Below are 15,374 nucleotides of genomic sequence, written 5' to 3'. Positions count from 1 at the left end.
GACTCAAGGATGGACTGATTAGAATTTAGAGGTCAAAGGTCAAGATCAATATGTTCATCTCTTCCTTGTGTAAGTGATAGCTCAAGACAGTTGTAAAGTATTCTTCAAACGCTGCACCAACATCCAGTCTGACTTGAAGATAAACTGATTAGATTTTGGAGGTTAATCACAACACTGTCAGGCCTCATGCTCATCCATGCATGTGAATACTATTTTTCAAGCATCCTTTAAAGGGATTTTCTTCAAACTTTGCAAAGAAATGTCCACTCTGACTTAATGATGGCCTGATACGTTTTTTGAAATCAAAAGTCAAAGGTCATTGCATTAGTCTTCATGTCCATCTCTCTTTTTTTGATGTGATATCTCAAGAGCACTTTGAGGAACTGTCCTTAAACTTTCCACTAATGTCCACTCTGACTTAAGTATGGAAAGGCTACATTTTGGAGGTCAAAGGTCAAAGACATTGTACCTCATATTCATCGCTTGTATCTGCACATAAAAACTTCAGAATGATTGAGGAATTTTATTCACAATTTTTCATAAATGTCCACTCAGAGTGTGAATGTGATAGCTAAATTACCTTTTTGAAGATTCTTCTTCACACTTTGCACAAATGTCCACTCTGACTCAAGGAGAAACTGACTGGATTTGGGAGGTCAAAGGTCACTGTGGCATGGTCTTGTAAGCAGAATATTTTAGGAATGCATTGAGGGATTTTATAAACCTTTTTAAACCTTTTTGCAAAAACCTTTACTTGGACTTTAGGGTGAACTGATCTGATTTGATTCATAAAGTTATTATTTTATGAATCAATCTGACCCTGATACTCTTAACTCTGCCTTACATTTTATTATAAAACATGTACTTACCAACCTGGCACTTCTTCTTGACCAACCACTGTCTTTTACTGTCTGCAAAAATGTTTACTTTAAGGAAGCCTTTAACCACCAAGTGGTAGATCTAATTTAAGTTTGACTTTTCTGCTCATGAGTGCTGGACTAATCCTCAATCTTAGACCTAGTCTCAGAACAACACTTGCTCCTACCACTTTGCCTGGACCGTTGATGAGTGATCCAAAGTCCTGTTTCCAGATGACAGTAAATTTTGAATTTTATTTGGGAATCAAGACCCCAGAGTCTGGAGGAAGATATGAAAGGGACATGATCCAAGGTGCTTGAAGTCCAGTGGTTTCAGTTTCCACAGTTAGTGATGTTTGGGGTGCCATGTCATCTGCTGTTGGTCCATCGGTCTTCATCAAGTCCAGAGCCAACGCTGTCAGCTGTCTACCTGGAGATTTCACAGCACTTCATGCTTCAATCTGCTGATAAGCTTTATGGAGATACGGATTTTCCTTTCCAGCAGGACCTGACACGTGACTCCAGTGAAACCAAAACCACCAGAAACTGGTCTGCTGACCATGGTGTTACTGTGTTTGATTGGCTAGCCAACGGGTCTGATCTGAACCCCATAGAGAATCTCTGAGGAAATGTCAAGAGGAAGATGAGAGACACCAAACTCAATGATACAGCTAAAGCAACCTCGGCTTCATAAGCAGTGCCACGGACCGATCGCCTCCATGCCATGTTACATAGCTGCAGTAATTCTTGCAGAAGGAGCCCCGACCAATCATTGAGTGCATAAATGACTATAAAAGCATGATCACTTTGGTGATAGCAGATATCGATGGTGGATGGTTATAATTGCCAGTGCAGTCATACATAATACTGAGTCCATAGAGTACCCTTTTTCCCACATTAAAATAAGCACACTTGGCAACAGCAAAAGTTTAGTTTCAAAGTCATACATATTTAAATCTAAGTCATGGTAACTGTGCATGTTAAAGAGGCAGAGAGGCCCAAAGAAGAAAATGTGGGTTTAGAGGACAGGAGCTGTAAAATGGTTCAGAGCAGCGAGTGTTAGAGAGAGCCTTACACACATAGAAATATTCACACACAAATCTGAAAGCGGTCTGTGTTTGCTGAGATAGCTGACAACAAATTGGCTGAAATGAGCTTCTCTGTGTAGCCGAAGCCTTGAGAATAAAACCACAATTCCCAGGTCGCAGCAGCAGCAGCAGCAGCTCACTAACTGTGTGTGCAGGGGAATCCAGGAGCAGAGGAGCTGTAATGAATTACTGATGAAGGGAGGAGAAAAAACAGTCAGAGGTAATGACGTGGAGAAGAAGGAGGGATGAGGAGGTGAAGGATTGGGAGGATGAATTCAGGAGAAGAGAGAGAGGTGTAGAGGGGATACTGAGTAATAGGAAAAGTAAGGTTTTAAAGATGATGGAGGAAAGAGGAAAAGGAGGATTAAGTGGAAACGGTGTGAAGATAGAAAGATGAACAGGAAGTTTTAGAAGAGAGTAGGAAATGAGTCGAGAAAAAGCGAAGCAATGGAGGGTTAAGAGGTGAATAAAGACAGAAAAGATGATATGTTGGTGGTAAGAAGCAGGAGAGGATGGGACAAGACAAGATAAGGGATTAAAATAAGATAGAGGTCAGAAAATAAGGGTGATAATGGAAGGAAAGGTGGATAAGTTGTGTTTTGTTGCTCTGATTGGCAGTAATGATTGTGACAGTCAGAGCGTTAGTCCAGCCACCTTCTAGTTTTATTTTTCAGGGTTCTGCTATTCCCAAACAGTGGTTAGAGGGTGTCTCCCCAGACAAATGTGACATATAACCCATCCCATGAGTGTGTGAACAAGTCCATCCCAGTGTCAGGTCAGTGAACAGAAACCATGAATGGAGAACGAGTCGAGTGCAGCAGTCTGAGGAGCTGTCCATCATTGTGGTGCTGAAATCCTCACTGCACACCAGAGCCAAGACTCTTTTCTGTTTACTCACTCATTCATGCTCTCTCTGTTTCTCTCCACTAGGGCATGAAATCCCCCTCTTTAAGACTGTTTTTAAACATTTTCTAAATCACCATGTGTTTGTGTTTCAACAAATTCTGTTTTAAATTGGAAACAGAGCATGGAGATTAACTTTAGACCTTGAAAATGCAACATCTTGGCTTTGACACTGTCTTTCATTGATGCTTTCTTGAGCTATTTTCTTCACTTTAGTTACCCTGAAAATGAAACTGTGGAGGTAGAACAATGTTTTGAGTCCATTTTTATTGCTGAATAAAAGAAAACACAGTCTTACATTGCATTATTAATCATTTTTGCACTCTGACCCAGACACTGTTATTTCATTTCCAGAACAGGTTGGATTTTTTGCAACAGATGACTGATTTTCAGAGCAGCTGCAGCCCTCTTTCTTTTTCACTCTCTCCCTCGCACAGTGTGCTAGACCAGCACTCTAGCCCCTTTTGGGTTTTTTTTTGGTTTACTTTTTATAATTTTTATTTCTGATTTAGTATTTTCATCAAAAACAGCTTTGCTCGTTCACTGAGTCAGTCTGTGTGGTGTCCTTAAATGCTGCTGGTCTCCCTGTGTTTCTAAGCCTTGGTTACTTAATGTAAAGAGGCTGTGACATACTTTGGGGGCTCATCAGGGGTTTGAATCCAGTACCTTTACCAACACAAGTCAGAATTAGCATCTCCCTCATTGCTCTGACTGCAGAGCACCTGTGTGCAAATACAGCGGTCATTTCTGTACATGCACAAGAATCAAGTTCGGAGCGCTGAAATTGCACATTTTGATTGGTCTAACTTCTTAACAACATAACAATACATACAAAAAAGAACTAGTGTTTATTGTCCACATGTGTCATTAGAAAGGATAATACTTGAATAGAGAGAGGTGTACGCTTCAGTTATGGTTTAGATCAGTGGTTCTCAACTGGTTGTGTCCCAGGATCCCACATCAACTCCTCAAGGAGAATTGCAACCCAAATTTTGGAGAGTTTTTGGGTCAATTGGATGTATTTTCTAAAAAAACAATAGAGCTTAGGACAGTACAAAAGGTGTAAAAAAAAAAAAAAACGAAATTGGACAAACATGCAGGTTTTATAGTCTAATAGACAATTGGTGCAATTTTTTTCCCAGGCACACACCCGCAGCCCACTTTTGGGTCCCAACCCATCAGTTGAGCACCACTGGTTTAGATAAAGCAACATCAAGCTTGTTAATAATGGTTGCTGGTCAAGAGCTTAGAGTGCAGGCAGCAACAGCCACAGTTTATCTGATTTTTGGTGATTTATTTTTTTATTTTTTCTGATTTCTCTCAAGTCATTTAAGTAAAACCTGCATTGTTGATTTAATGCTTTTGTCAAAAAAAGCTTATTATTATTATTTTTTTTAAATCAGTCCTTGTGTGGTGTCTTTACATGTCACTAATCTCTTTCTCCGTCTTATCTTTGGTTACTTAGTATAGGAGGTATTTTGGGGCTCATCCGGGATCTGAAACCATAACCTCTGGCAACTCAAGTGAGATTCAGCATCAAAGCAGGCCCAATCCAGAGTTAGGTTTTTGTCTTTGGATCAGACTTGTGGAAATAAACTTGTGGGAGGACACATAATTAAGGACAGTATAATGCAAACATTGTTTTCTTTGAAGTAACGTGCAACTAAAGTTCATGTAAATGGGGCACAGGTGGCCTAGTGATTTAAGGCGCAGCCCACTTTCCCGCATGTCTCTCCCCAGCTCTCTCATGTTTCTGATTCTGTCCACTGTCCTCTTCTGTCAATAAAAGCATAAAAAAATGCCCCTAAATTTATCCTTAAAGTGCATTTAAATACATGAAATCATATAATCACCATTACCTGTTATTAATTTAATATTTTATGTAAAGCATATTGATATTTCATTACCACTCTTGCACAATTGTACAGTGTATGCCTGGCATGAGGTCAGCCAATGTTGCAGACTTTAACTAGGCGGACCAGAGCTTCTCATTTCTGTATTTATTTAAATAAATGCTCATATGTAATTTTTAATCCAAACCTACTTCCAGAAGTCGGAGTAAACATCAGTTTTATACAAACATCCTTTGGACAGTCTCTCCTCCTGATGGCAGGTTTGAGTTCAGAGACCAGAGGTCAGGATCATCTGAATGTGCTGAGGATGTCAGTGCTTCTTTTTATGCTCAAGGGTACTTCAGCAGCACAAATGCTCACTGATACTGAAAGAGATTCAGTCTTGCTGCTGCCTGTCATCTTGCTGTAGATCAGCATGTGAATATCTGATCATAAAAAGCAGCATTGGATGACGTCATGTCATCACAGACCTGAAGCGGTGTTTCAGTCAGCTGTGTCCCTACAGCAAAGTTTCCAAAGTTAAAAATAAACATCGCTGAAGGTTAAATATAATCCACTGGCTTTTCTTTCATATCAAAGACACAGATATGTAAGATTTTTATTTAGATTCATGGGTAATTCTCTTTGATTGGAGGCTTAGAAGTGTCTTGAATGAAGTCCGTTTTAATGAATGAGTGCGTTGCTAATTAAAGCTTTAAAGCATGAATGTCAGTGTAGGAGTTATAATAAGATTCCTTAATCAGGAGCTTTGTACGTATGAATTAATTTCCAGATATAGGCCAATAAAGAGCCTATTGTGAAATATAGCTTTAGAGATATTATTTTTATCTCCCATCAATGAGCCTCTTCATTAGTGATTACTGTTGGCTTTGTGTCAACGTCTAATTAAATCAATAAAGGCCTCTGATAGAGGACGACAAATCAGGTGGACTGTGCTAAAATGTTAATTAGATTAAAAATGGAGCAATTATGAGAGATTGATATAAGATAGAAAGGATTAAAGCCCTTTAAATTAATGAATGGTGAATGATCTGCTATTATAGTTAATTTCTCAATCATCCTCTGACTTTCAACTATACTAAAATAAATTATATTTAATGTCTGTTTATGTTTTTTTTAAGTGATGCAAAACAGAACATGACAAGTGAAGGACAACATACAAGCATGACATACAGACAGTGGAGACAAGACAATACAGAGACAAGCAGGGACTCATAACATTTTAACATGTCTGTTTATGTTTGACAAAGTATAAGTAATTTTTTTTGGTTGTGTTTGTGTGTGCAAATTACTCATTTTCAAGCATGTAGCACCAGGGTGTCAACCTCAAAGCCCATGGGGCAAAATTCTGGCCCATGGTACAGTTATACCCGACCCACAAGATCACACCATATATTTATCACCTCTGCCAAGGAGGTTATGTAAGTTTGTTAGTTAGTTTGTTTGTTAGCAACATAACTCAAAAAGTTATGGAAAGATTTGGATGAAATTTTCAGGAAATGTCAGAAATAGCACAAAAAAGAACTGATTCGATTTTGGGAGTGATCCAGATCACCGTCTGGATCCTGGAATTTTTTAAAGGATTCTGGTCTGCGCTCTCTGAGTGCTTTTCTAGTCATAACTAGTCTGCAGATTTCCTCAAGGAAAAAAATGTAAATTTTACCTTGGTGATTGAAAACATCCTCAATAAGTCATAAGCATTTGAAAAAGTAAAAATAATGAGATATAAAGCCAGGAAGGTGGAAAAAGAAATAAATTTAGGCTTTAATTTCATTTTTTCATCTCACAATTATGAAAGACTTTTATGATTGACTTTTTAATTTCATATTTTGAACAAAAAAGTTTGACATTTTGTCTCAGCCTTTAAACTTATCATTTTGACTTCTTTTAATCTCAAAATCATCCATGATCAAGTTTTTTCCCCATAATTCATCAGTGGTGAAAGTGAGGTTGTGTTTAAATGTTGACCCTGTTTGGCTTTTAGTTGAGACTTGAATTCAGAATCTTTCCCCTGCTGTGATTGAGTTTGACACCCTGGATGTCAAAGCCAGCTAGGCTGAAGAGAAGGAGCACTGATTATGTTATAGTAAGAAACGGCTCTGACCTCCTGGTCCATGAGTACGGGGACGGTTGTGCACAGCAAGGAGGGAAAGACGGATGGAAACTTAATTTTATCTTTCACTCTTATGGATCTCAAATTATCGAAGGATTATGCAGAACACACTGCAGATTTCTGCAGCATTAATGTTTTTTTTTTGAACGTGCATAATTAATTTGGAGAATTGCACTAATTCTGGTGTGCACAGAAAGGTGCATCAAAATTCACCGTTAAATTTCTCACATTTTCATGTCTTTTATTCGCATCATCTTTGGTGTGCAAAGCCTTTCTAGTTCAGCTTTTGAGCATGAAGCCCAGTAGCTTTGACACTTCAGTATTATTAACTTTATTTTTATTTGACTTTTCTGTGGGGTTTTTTCTTCTATCTACTCTTTTGTAAAATCACTGCAGTTGCTCATGTATAGCGCTTTGGTAAGTAATGTGCTTTAGAAATGGTAGGAACTGATCGATTGATTTGTGTCTGCACCATCAGTGGAGCCACCCAGATTTTACATGAGGCATCATGGGAGCTTAGAATAACCTATATAGGCTGCGTGAGACTTAGACTTGAATGGACTAAAGACCCTGTTCTTCTTCTTCTTCTTCTTAAAGATCTTTTGAAATGATTTGCTGCTGACCTATCAAAAAGTTTTTCTAATCTTGGCTGGGATCCTGTACAAAAAAACCTAATTAGCTGTACAAAAGAAAATGGAGCCTGACACCATCATAATTCAATACTTAATGAAATAACCTTTGACTGGTGGGATACTAGCAGCTTCAGTAGTCTAACCCAGAGAGGACTGAAATCTTGGCTCCCACCGGCAAACACAAAAAGGGAATCAGATGAAACGGAGATGAAAGCCTCGGCAGAAAGGATCGGTCAATACGGAGCACGGCGAAGCAACTGCTGAGCTCCATGAAACTACACGTCCCATGGTGCCGGGCGGGGCTCCACAGATGGCGTTCCCAGGTTAGCTCGCTAGCATGGAAGGGGGGGAGCGGGGGTTTGTTTTCTGTTGAGGAGGCAATATGTCCCTCTGTCAGCAGCGAGAGGCTGGAGCCAACTGGCAGCAAAGGGGATGGATATTTAAAGATCAGAAGAATGGAGGACGAGATGAAGGGAGCGGGAAGAAATGATGAATGGAGAAAGATGACAACAACAGGGGACTGGTAAAAGTTCAGATCAGGAAATCAGGAAGGAAGGTTTGGATGCTGAAATTATTGAAAATGCCAATAAAACACCGCAATCACAGCATCAAATCCTCCAGACAAGATACTTCCAAGAACAATACTGAGCCTCGTCCACGTCTCTAGGAGCCGCAGAAAGACTCTCATTTCTCAAAGCGGTACTTAAGACGATGAAAGCTTTGGGAAACAAACCCCTCGTCCTGTAGTCTGCAGAACGACTGCTCCACTGATAAAGATAATTAGCTTATGTGAAACACAAACAGACGGGAGAAAATGAAGGAAAGCCTGCAGTAGGCTGAGTGTTCATGTGCTGAGCAGAGGTAGATAAAAAAGAAAGAGAGATAAGCAGAGATACTCTGGAGTAGAAACTGAGAGAGAGGGAGCTTAAAGGGAAAGACCTTGGCCCAGAAACAGAGGAAAGTCCTGGTGCCACACACAGTCACACCACACGTCACACATGTGCACCAGGCCTGCCATCTACAGCACATTATTCATTAAAAAACACACCTCAAACAGAGGCAGACTCACATTTTCATTCACCTTCACTGGGTTTCAGTGTTGTATAATTTGAGGTCAAATTTGGCTTCAGCCAGAGGGAGAATCGACCTTGTGCATGATTCAAACACTGAAAATGTACCACTGCTGCTGCGGCAAGAGAAAATACCTCCAAAATGTGGATTTTTCTGAAATAACAGCCTTCGTTTCTGTTTGAATTTCTTCAGCTGCAGGTTTAACTCTTAGCTTAAACCTGAAAGTACCTGACATATTCGGCAGAGTTCAATTCTCCTTCATGGTCGATGACTTCAAATCTAACAGAGAGATAACAGAAGTGAAGTCAAATTGTGCCCAAGTTCATCGATAATGACAGGAAAGTCTCTTCTGCCCACTGATTTCCATCTGTCCAGCCATTATCTGTTCCGCTTATCCGATTCAGGGTCACTGGGAGCCAGACTGTCATTCAGCATGAAGCGGGGACACCTGAGATAAATCACCAGTCAATCACAGGGCATGTAGAGACAGGAACCAGTCACATTCACACTCAAACCTCAATTTAGAGTCAACAGTTAACCTACATGCATGTTTTTGGACTGTTAGTTGAAGCAAAGGTGAGTACCTGGACAGAGCCATGGTGAGAACATCTAAACTCTATAAAAAGGCTCAAATCAGTGCTGAACATCCCATAGTGCCAGCCACTTAATCAAGGTTTAATTACAGTTCACTAATATTCAACACTGATTGTGCATCATGCCGTGTCGTGCTCATTCATTAAAGGTTTTGTCATGTGTGATACTGGAAATATACTTACTGCCTCACCTTGCAGGCGTCCATCTGCGTCATGGGCGTAATTGTAAATGGCCTATACTTGATGCATGCTACTGGAGGACACCTCTAAAGGACACAGCATAGAGCTCAGGCTCAGGCTAGCTAAGTATGAAAACTGCAAAAATGGAAGCACCCAAGGAGGTTACTAGAATTTTAATTCTTTATATATGTGTGTTTCAGAGTTCTTTGTCAGACTTTAGTCAGACTTCCAAAATAAATCAACCTTTTCAAGGTGCATGTAAATACAGTACATTAACTGTTCAGGTCAGGAAATACATTATGATAAGGCATAGACTTTATATCATAGTATTTCATGGTCATTGCAGTTTTATGCCACAGCATTATGAAATTAAACAGAAAAAGTGTTTAAATGCATATTACGGTGCAAAAACCCTCCTCCCAAACAAAGCTGTGATGGCATACTGAACTCATGTCTGAGCATTATAATGACTGCATAAGTGTCTCTGTGTTCACATCTTTGTAACTGAACCTGTAGTTTAAAGTTCTTGTACAGTGAAACCCAAACTTTGTGTCTTAACACACTAGATATGTTGGAATAAGGTGGATGTAAACATGTGAAAACACAGAGATCTGTGTGTGGCTGGACTTTTGATTTAGACCATTAGAAAGTTGTTCACCTCTTTATATAAATCTGAGCCCATGACAGCACTGGTCTTGGTGGGGAACGACCCCGCCCTCCTAACACTACAATGATATTAAATCCCTGAGCAGTTCATCTCTGTTGTTATCTGATGGCACTGCCTTTAATGAAAGTTAACAGCCAGCTAAACGCTGTGTTTTTTGTTTATTGTGAGGTAAATTACCCATATCTATCAGCCATGGTGTGCTATGGTCATTAAAAATATCATAACAGATTTGTGCCAGAAAACAGTAAATTTCATTCACAACTTCTGTCTCTCTGCTCTGGCACAGAGCCAGGCAGCCTTGCTCTGATCAGAGGCATTTAAAAAAATCTGTTTGGGTCTTATCTCATGTAAGTGGGCGTGGCTTCGGCTCATTCAACCGACACACCCACATCATCCTAAAGCAGATGTTATTGCCTCATTTTATGATTTTTGAGTGCTTATATTGTGTTTGCAATGAAACATTCAAGCAAAATAGCAGAGTGAAGGCGATTGCATGCTAATTTCATTATTTTTCAGGTATGTTTTTTCAGTCCATAATCTTAAAAAAAAAAAACGCAGGTCATAGATTTAACCATCTAAATGATTAGGACTGATGCAAAAACATAAATTAATAAATAAACCTGTTCTGAAAAAACTAGTGACGTACTAAAGTTTTGGCATCTGTGTGTAAACATGGTTAGAACATGAGACTGTGTTTCTTTTCTTTTTTTTTTTTAAATGTCAGATAAAAAAAAATGGACTCAATCTACAAAAGCCTCCATTTTCAAGAACTTGTCAGAAACAGTGTTGATCATTGGTTCATCTTGGCTTCAGTAGAGGTACCAGTGAGTGTATGGAGCTATATCGTGTTTACAGCTGCTTCTCTGACCTTATTTAATGCAACAGCCCACTACTTTGAATCATCATGGACTTAAAAAAAAGTGATTCATTAGTTAAAGCACATTTTCAAGTGGCTGTTTAAGTTGTTGTTGGGCTCAAGAGGAACTGAGTTGATCCATTGCAGCTCACAATCCTACAGGGATGCTGTGCAAAGTGGGGACACTCACTGTATGTTGCTGTTATTACAGACCTGAGACCTGAAGAGGAAGAACACGTTTTACCTCACTACTGTGTTTCTTATTACTTACACAGACTCAAAGGGTGACATTGGGCTTGTTATCTGGCTACTCTTTAATGCTGGTTTGAAACAGAATGCGCTTAGAGTGATATGAGACAGACAATGGCTCACTCTGCTGTAGTTATGGTGGCTTTGGATGACTCGTGTGTGCACTACAACACAACACACGCATCTAAACAGGTTGTGACGGTGTTACAAAATTCCATTTGGTAGCAGAAACTTTAACAGTGATGGTTTACCCCCCACCAGTACATCATAGTATGGATTACAATTGAAACCAATATAAAGTTATTGTATAATAAACTTTAAACGTTATATAATATAATATATAAAGTTTCAAGGTCAAGCCAGGATTTAGTGAGGGACTGGATTTTTATTATTCCCCAGGTTTAAGTTAGTCAGTTAGTCTTAAATAAAGGCCAGAACAATGACCAGTCTGTGATAAATCTTATGTGAATAAAGTCCTCCATGACCTCTCAGATCAATACTACAAGCCAAAACAAAGCTGTGTAAAATTTGTCTCAGTTAAAAGTTTTTATATCCTGATGAAACCTCTTCTAAGAACTCAGAGTCGATTATTTCTCACCACCCAATCATCCCGTAGCAGCAGTTCCTATTAAACATGACACCTGGAGTCACAAAGCATTAATGTAACAGCGGAGACATGTTGTTGTCTCTCTGCCGGACGAATGTAACCCTGAGACTTTACAGTACCTTTAGTAACCCTGCTGGGAAACAAAGCTGTGACCCTGCTGTCGTTGGTGACTCACACCATCAATCACAGCGTTTAAACCACTGAAGTAAAAGAGTGATTCATCTCCCTTCACCTCAGAGAGCTGTGGGCCGGCTGACCATGATAACCCGTCATGTCTTAGACAAGCTCTCACATCTGTGTGCATCTCTGGAGCGATCTTAATGGTTTAACGTGATACATGACCTTCTGACACTTTCACCCAGGCAGTGGACAGAATAACAATGGGGACACTGTTTGGCTCCCACATTAACTAAGACTCGTAAGACGTCAATGAGCCATTTTCTACATGCACTCCTGCATACTCCCCAATTTATAACAGAGTTAAAAACTGTATTTAACTAAATCTTACTTTGATGCTGCCTTCTAACTCTAAGTCCTTGTGTTTGACCACGCTGGTGTAGCGGTGCAATGCTTGTTGGGATAATAAATCAACAAGTCAACATCAGAAAGTACGCTTCATTGGATTCATTTGACTCACAAATTAAACAGACTGGCAAGAACACTCTCAGAATATCAATGTGGAATTTAAAAAGTTTTTCTGAAATGCTACATAATGGGATTGTAAACAATAGATTAAAATGTGATGAATCATAAATAACTATCAAAATCACAAAGCCAATGTATAAGTCAGATTTAATTTCTTCCATCAGGCAGATCCATCTTGCAAAGCTTCAAGCTTATAATCTTGTTCCTGGTCAGAGAATGACTAGACCAATCAGGGACATTTAAGGAGAACTAGGCAGGTTGAGTTGGACTGGAAGTCAGTAGCAATATCTAAAGCTGGTGCAGTGTTTAGCTGGAAAGCAGCTATAGATCAGAGCAGTGCAACGTCACCTCCTGCTTTCCAATGTGACTGTAATCCCACTTTGTGGGAAAACAGGATCTCGGATCAAATGACAGTAGGTTTGAAAATGTTGGTAACAACGCGATTTAAAGCCATTTTGTCGTTTTGTGCCTTAAACAATTAAAAAGCCATAATTGAAGGCATGTTTTGTTCTTCTTAAATGATGACAGAATGTCAAAGAAGAGTTCTGTGTCTTTTGTCTGAAGCTAGAGAGGAATAAAGCCGGGAAATGTTGGATTGTGGCTGTTCTTAATGACTTTAAGCTAGTGGTCGCTCTGTGACAGCAGTCTTTAGTCTGTCTGCCTGTTAGCAGCTTTTTCACACATTCACTAACTTAACCACATTCAAGTGTTAAGATCCAACACATATAAGGTAACCTATGTGATGGTGGTTAATAACATCACCAGTCACTAAATGGGACTGGTTTTCCAGTTTGTTAGAGGGAGCCTGAACACACCCTCATGTACATCTAATACTTCTGTTTATTTCATATTGTGACGTTGTTAGTATTTTTTCATAAATGTCCTGTATTATATGTTTATCTTACCTGCCATTAGATTTTGGCTCTCAATAACAGTTTAATGGTACGGTTTTCATATTTTAAGCTTCTAAATCACTAATGACCCAGTCCTTCCCACTGACTGTCGTTCATTTTCAAGAAATGTTTTCCCCCAGAAAGGGGTGGACTGGCATCGTTTGGGGAAAGACCCAGATTGGTTGCTGTGGTCTATAGTATAGAGTCAGTTTTTTTCAGAACAGGACAACATTTCTTTACTAAAACAAGAACAAAGACCAGCACTGAAAGCTTTTCATTAAAAAAAAAGATGTTTTGGTCATCTCCTGACCTGCTTCTGCAGAGTTTGCAATAGTTATAGGTGGGGTTTCATTGTACTGTAGGCAGGTATGTATGATGGCTGCTGCCGGTAGAGAATTGCATGGATGCAGCTATAGTATAGCAGCAGTTTTATCAGAACTGGGCCACATTTTTTTAATAAAACAAGCGATAAGAGACACACTAGAAGCTTCTCTTAGCAGTGATGGTGTTTTTGCGCTTCTCTGACTGGGGCCAAGGCTGCACGGCGGTGCAAGGGTTAGTGCTGTTGCCTCACAGCAAGAAGGTCCCTGGTTCGCTTACTGGTCAGGGCATTTCTGTGCGGAGTTTGCATGTTCTCCCTGTGCATGCATTCACTCCAGGTACTCTGGCTTCCTCCCACCACCAAAAACATGCAAGGCAAACAAGGCGACCCCTAACAGGATAAGTGGTATAGAAAATGGATGGGTGAATGATCGACCTCGGCATAGGTTTTATCCACCAACAAGCTCAAGAGTCCATAATAGCACCATTCTGTCCAGCTAAGGCTACAACCAGAGCTGTGCATGCCTACTACCTCATTTTATCTTGTTGCTTTGATTGGCTCATCATGAATGAATGCCCAGTCACCTGCTGAGAATTTCTGAAAAGTCCTGCCCTTTCTAAACGGTTTGTATTAGAAGTTTCCAAGATGAATGTGAAATCTTTTGCTTTAGCCAATATTTAGAAAACTCATGCTGTTTTTATTGGATGAAACCTGGCTTTTGAGGAAAGTTACCACTCTTTTACATCTGTAAATTTATAAATAAACTTTTCATTTTATCTTATGCTGTTCTGTTATAATCGTTCAAGAGAGAATAAATCTGTACAGTATGAGACTGAGTTTAATGACCACTATGCCTCCTCCCCTCCTTCCCTCTGTCTGCTCTTCATCCTTTTCTTTATATAAGAGTGCTCACACACTCATTATGCATATGTATGTAAGGAGAGAGAGACAGCGAGAGAGAGAGTGAGAAAGATGGACCTAATAAGAAGTGCTGCAGTCTGCTGGAACACTATCACAGGATGGGTTCCCCAACAAGGAGCCAAGACTTTCTAGAGCACGCACAAACACAAACACACGAATATGCACACAGTCTCTCCCTCCCTGACACAGGTACCGTGGAGACACAATCACAGCATCCTCGCACACTTTGCTCCCCTTATTCCAAATGCGCCACACTAATCAGCGTGCAGCACATTCCTCCGCTAACAGCCAGGGAAGCAACCAGCCGCGCAGACGCACACTCATCAGCGGCTGTCAACACAGCAGCGCACACCTCCTCTCCTCTGAGGTGAGGTGAGCAGAAAGACTTGAGCTCATCTCTCCCATATCAACCCTCCTCTTATTAAGGAGGCTAAAATTAAACACAGACATATGCATGAGTAATATTTAACCCCCTAAAGAGAAGTCTTGAAAGAGCCAAAGCAGCGCCTCAACAAGCCCCAAAGAGCGCGAGCGGTTACGAACCAGATGTGTAAGAGGGGGTGGACTGAGTAAGGTGAGGTGATGGGGGAGATTTTCAGCTCAAATGAAGGCAGATGAAGCTTTACTCACCCTGCAGAGCGGAGAGCTGCTCGGACGGTGCAGCAGAGGAGAGATCTGTGCGCACTGGAAAGCCTGAGCTCCAAATTTGCAGTTTCCCCCCTTTCTCTCTCTCCTCCTCCTCCTCTCTCCTGTCTCTTGCACTCGCTACACTATTTCTTTTCTCCTCTCTTTCCTCCCTCGTTCTCTCTCCTCCTCCTTCTCCTTCTTGACTTCTCTCCGCTCCTTCAGCACTGCGGAGAATCCGTTGAATGAGCTTCACTCTAGTTTGGGTAAAGGGAGGTGGGACTGGTGCGTGTGTGAGAG

At 40.3% G+C, this 15,374-nt stretch overlaps 1 protein-coding gene across 1 annotated transcript in view; it reads right to left on the bottom strand.

Annotated features, from left to right (window-relative positions):
* cacng7a (calcium channel, voltage-dependent, gamma subunit 7a) overlaps window positions 1-15,168 on the bottom strand; it is a 58,675-nt gene extending 43,507 nt beyond the window's left edge. Inside the window, exon 1 of the mRNA XM_041809789.1 lies at window positions 15,081-15,168. The gene's annotated coding sequence lies outside the window, so the exon portion shown is untranslated. The remainder of the gene's footprint in view (window positions 1-15,080) is intronic.
* Window positions 15,169-15,374: the final 206 nt, after the last annotated feature.

The sequence above is a fragment of the Cheilinus undulatus genome, linkage group 16 (genome assembly GCF_018320785.1).
Source record: "Cheilinus undulatus linkage group 16, ASM1832078v1, whole genome shotgun sequence".
Lineage (NCBI taxonomy): Eukaryota > Metazoa > Chordata > Actinopteri > Labriformes > Labridae > Cheilinus > Cheilinus undulatus.
The sequence above is the reverse complement of the archived record's forward strand: the minus strand, read 5'-3'. Positions and strand labels throughout refer to the sequence as shown.